The sequence below is a fragment of the Uloborus diversus genome, chromosome 7 (genome assembly GCF_026930045.1).
Source record: "Uloborus diversus isolate 005 chromosome 7, Udiv.v.3.1, whole genome shotgun sequence".
NCBI classification, from domain to species: Eukaryota; Metazoa; Arthropoda; class Arachnida; order Araneae; family Uloboridae; genus Uloborus; species Uloborus diversus.
The window spans coordinates 76,251,649-76,256,696 of record NC_072737.1 but is presented as its reverse complement, the minus strand read 5'-3'; the positions used below and the strand labels follow the sequence as shown (position 1 = coordinate 76,256,696).

General features: G+C 35.1%; 1 long non-coding RNA gene across 1 annotated transcript; it reads left to right on the top strand.

The window, feature by feature from the left end:
- Positions 1-1,348: 1,348 nt before the first annotated feature.
- On the top strand, positions 1,349-4,612 carry LOC129226512 (uncharacterized). Its single transcript, XR_008580791.1, has 3 exons — positions 1,349-1,605; positions 2,307-2,473; positions 4,429-4,612. It is a non-coding gene; the product is annotated as an uncharacterized LOC129226512 (long non-coding RNA).
- Positions 4,613-5,048: the final 436 nt, after the last annotated feature.

Genomic DNA, 5,048 nt, shown 5'->3' with positions numbered 1-5,048 from the left:
GAAGGCGAAAATTTCGCTCTTAAATAAGTACTAAAAACAACCATCGTCATGGTAATCTGAAAAATCAGAGCAACATCAAACTTGGGAAATAAGTGAGAATAGTACGCAATTCGTGATTGCTCAAAAAAAAAAAAGTATTCTATTTTATGTGTTCGGACTGACCCGTTGATAGTAATCGAAAGAACACATTTTTCCTGCTTACAAAAGAATTCGTTTGGGGCTTTTGATTCATATTGAACTGAAGGTATAAATAACCTTTCTGAAGTAAGTTTTAAGAACAATTGTAAGCCTTTATTTATGCGATTGGTAACGATTTCATTACTGTCACACAATAGTAGAAAGCTTGATCATTTAAAATTCTTATCTACTGTCAATTCTTATGAGTTAACAAAACACCTGTAATTGATTTTAGTAAGGAATTTTCAATTTTCTCTCATGATTCTGCTTTTACGACTAGCAAAACTCAGTAGTTATGATTATCTTTCTTTTTGCTTGTTTTCTCATTTCTTGTAAAAAATATTTGAATTTAAGATGCGCGCTTTTCCCCGCGAGATTCATCTTAAAATGAGTTGAGGTAATCGAGGTCGCGATTATTTTATTTTTTTAATTTAATATAAGTACTTGTACTGCTAACTACTGTAACATATTTCACATAAAATATAAGTGTCAAGCCCACCCTTTATGGTTTTACAACAGGATACGGTACACAACACAACAATACTTCATTTAAGTTTCAATTGCATCAATTATTTCCTTTCAAGAGAAAAACAAAACTGCCATCCTCCCAAAAAGCGCAGCTATTGCATCACTGGTTGCATCCAATGAGATCAGCGATCGCACAGTGCATCAGCAAAAATCGTAACGCCAGCGAAACAGCGATAATCTTACAAATCTAGTCTTTCACTCTACCCCTTCTCCCGCCAAGCGAGCTCAAGTTTCCACTATTGTAGCTTCTCTCCAGGATACTATATAGAGCTCAATGCTTGTCCGTAGTATACTCAGAAATGGAAGAGAGGAGATAGGGGATTTCTTCCAAATATTTGAAAATATTTTCAAAAACATTCTTTCAGTAATTATTCTCATCAGTGTGTGCAAATTTAATTGATTGAAATTGGAAAATTTAAATTATTGCATAATAAATCTTAAGCTTGTTCTTGAACTGTAATGTTCTTATTTATGATTAATATATTTTTTTTTCTTTGTTTACCTACTCTAAAAAAAAAAAAATAATAAAAAAAAAAAAGATGACTGTTATATGCATCTCGACATAAGTTTGAATGCCATCAAAGATACCATTAGAGCAAAAGTGAAGAAGTCCGCGCGCCCGAAGCGTGAGTGAGGGGCAGATTCAACTGAAACATTTTTCGAACGTTTTCCCCTTTTCCATCGAACGCTTCGATCAAAAGCAGCGACTCCGGCTTCAACTGAAACGATTCGAACGTTTTGTACCACGTGACCCATCCGAGTGGTTGGATTCGAACGATTGGGAAGATTCGATTGATTTTTGTTTATCTTCCAGCAATGGCGTACAAAGTGTAGCGGCCAGAAATCGCTATCGCCGATGACAAATATTTTGCTATATTCGCATCCGCAGTTGATTTGCAGGTGAGTGTTACATTTTTATTACAAATAAATACTTTTATGACTTCTGTAACGATGATTGCTGCTTAAAATTAAATTTTTATCTTGTTCGAACATTCATCTTTTTTTTAAACTTGATAACATCGTGACAAGCTTCCAAAATTAAATCAAAATTTGTTTGCCAAGAAGCTATTTTATAAAAGTTCCTCTAATTACGAAGTAATTGTAACATATGACAGCATTGAGTCTTGATTATTTTATGAAATTATTTAATGAATTATGAAATTATTTAATGAATTATGAAATTATTTAATGAATATATCTACTTCCGAAAGTTCTTTTACTGCTTACATCTAAGGTTAATTAAAAGATATTGCTTATTACTGAAAATACTACTGTTTTTTTTTTAAATTTATTTTAAATTCTATGAAAAACAACTATGTGTATAAAAACTTGCTTCTTGTAACTGATTAGATTTCAATAAACAAATTGAAGCATCTAGGTTCAGGTTAACTACTTGGGTTTTCAAGACAACAGTTTTGTATATTGCTCCTCCCTCCCCCTCCCCTCTTCCAAGCGTTTAAATGCTTGTTATTTGTATAAATGAGTATAATATATATATATTTTTAAGAAAATGAATAAAAAACTATTATTCTTCATTAAAAAATACATTATTTTGAGAACTTTGAATCATATTATTCTTAGCAATTTCTTTGACATTCCAGATGCTGTCCACTTGCACCTTCTCAACGCTGGAATCTTCCAAGGGGGGCAGGAGAATGGAATTCTTCCAAAAGTTTCAGTTCCCAAGAAATTTGAAAATGACGGACGGAATGCAACTGATCAAACAAAGGTGCAAGTACCTACTGGGTTCCCTACTTGAACAGAAGAGGTAAATTTACTGTGAATATCAAATTGTGAGTACAAAACATGATGTGTTACATATGCATGTAAAATTAATATAGTATATATAACGTACAGTGCATGTGCAGAGTCCGACAAAAATTGTGAACTCTTGGTAACCAGAAAAAAATTGTAGACTACCAACAAATTATTTATCCGAGTTAATAGGAAAAATCTGAAAGATCTTCTGAAAGAGTCTTGCTCTAAAACAACTTGTCACCTAGACTTTTTTTTTCTTAAGTCACCTATGTGACATGTTGGAACAAGTATATTTGTAGAACTGGTGCTTGACCTGTTACTTTGAGATTTCCAATGCTGAGGAGATCAATTTCAAAGCTGCTTTTTATTTGGCTTTTTTTTGATTAACCTTGTTGTACCAGAAATTGAGCAATCCCTGGTCCACCACCATCAGAAGTATCATTTCACTTCGAGGACTTTGTGACCACAGCATATTTAACATGCCCCAGTCACCATCAGCGAACTCGGAAACCTCCAGTTACAAGTCTGAGGATTTTCTGATCAGGCCAGCACTGAGCATATACTTTAAACAGGGGTGTCATAGTGCAGACTGCGCCATTAAATTTTAGGGGCCAGTGAGCATATCGTCACCTTAGAGCAACAGTAGTGTTATTTCTGGAATTAGATAGCTCACTGTTGCTCTGAGCAACAATATACTGAATACTGGGTACAGCACTAGGTATACGAATATATTAAGCTTAAAAGAAACTGTAGACAAATGAATATGAATTGTTTATAAGGTCACCCACTTCTAAGATCAGTTTCAAACAGTCCGGAAGGGTGACCTTATATCGAGATACAGCTCGATTATATCTATTATGATTCATTTTACGACACTATTTTTGAAATTATTGATTAATATATTCAAACTAATTCATATAACTTTCTGAAATATATATTTTTCACGGATAAGTTTGTTTTCTTTCTTCAGAGTCAAGTAATGAGGTTCGGTAGAAAAATCGAGTTAGCAGATAAAATGTTATACTTACTACAGTTGGGGCAAACCTAACTTGGCAGTATTGTGAAGGCTAGACAGATCCTATCTCAGTATTGCATCTTCGCCAGGTTAGGTTTGGCCGAACTATAGCTACCTGAAATACACCGCCAGCTCAGTCATTCCAGCCGAGGACTGCAGTTTAGTGCTTATTAGCACTCAACAGCCCGGCATAGGAAGTGACTGAGCTGGAGGTGGAAAACCTCTTAAGGAAGCCAAGAGTGCCAAACAAATTGAGTGCTAATAAGCACAAAACTGCAGTCCTCGGCTGGAATGACGGAGCTGGCGGTGTATTTCATGTATTTCTGCCTTAGCCCTGGCCAATGGGCGGTAACTTACAGAAATTATAGCTACCTACTTGGCGAATCAGAAGAGATTGAAAATTGTTTTTGAGTTATTGGCTGGCACATTCCATTCTAACACATTTACTACAGACTGCTGCTTGTAAAATTGAAATCATTAATTAAAAAAATTATAGCAAAAAAAAAAAACATGCAGCAGTTTGACAAATTAACTATGTATTTAAAGTAAAATGCGTAATATCTCTTCAAACCTCGACACAGTGCTTTGAACTGCTTATTTCGCTTGCTGTCAGCTTATTTTCCTGTTGCCAAGAAAAAATCTAGTCAAGTATCCTACCGTAGGTAATTTTTTTGTTTTGACGTGTATGTTTATGACGGGACTCCTGATAGTGTACTCAATAAAAAGTTTATTTGTTACCAGGAGTGTGCACAGGAGAGGGAAGGGACACCCGCGCCCGATAGGGGCCCAATATTTTCAAAACTAGGCTTGGAATATAGAAGTAAACAATATGAAGGGGGGGGGGGCGGAAAACTCATTTTGTGATGGGACCCAAAATCTCTGTGGACGGCCTTGTGTGTTACATATTTTTGATAATGCATTGATACTCTTATCCTTCTTTTGTAATTTAGGTCTCTGACAATAACTGCAAATAATTGGAGTTGTTGAAAGATGGTCAGGTTGTACCTACGATTATTACATTTGATCTCCAAGTATGAGTGCCAAAGATACTGATGATGGCAGCAAAGGAAACTAATAATTCCGCATTTGTGAAAGCAAATAATGTTAGAAATTGTGTAGCACAAATCTGCAATAAATGAGTTTGTACTTGTAATAAATGTTTTGTTTTATTGAAAACAATGTTAACGATGCACAATTGATTAGTTTATATAATTTTGATAAATTTAAAATTAATGGTAGTTATTGTTTAATGAAACATTGCATGGCTCATTACATGAACTTTTTTTTTTGGAGGAAGGGGGAGGAGTGTAATTTCTGTGAAGACTGATTAAAAAAAAAAAATTGAATTTTGACATCTTGAATTCAAATTATGTTTTTCGCAATCACATATTTTTTACGTGTGTGCAGGCATGTGTGTGTGGGTATTTGTCTGTGTGCAGGCATGAGTGTGTGGGTATGCGTGTAAGTGTGTGTTGTGTAGGCATGCGTGTGTGTGTAGGATATGGACGCAACCTGGAGACGGTTTTTGCTGGAGGAGCAGCATCGTGAGGCCATTCGACGGTGGTGCTGG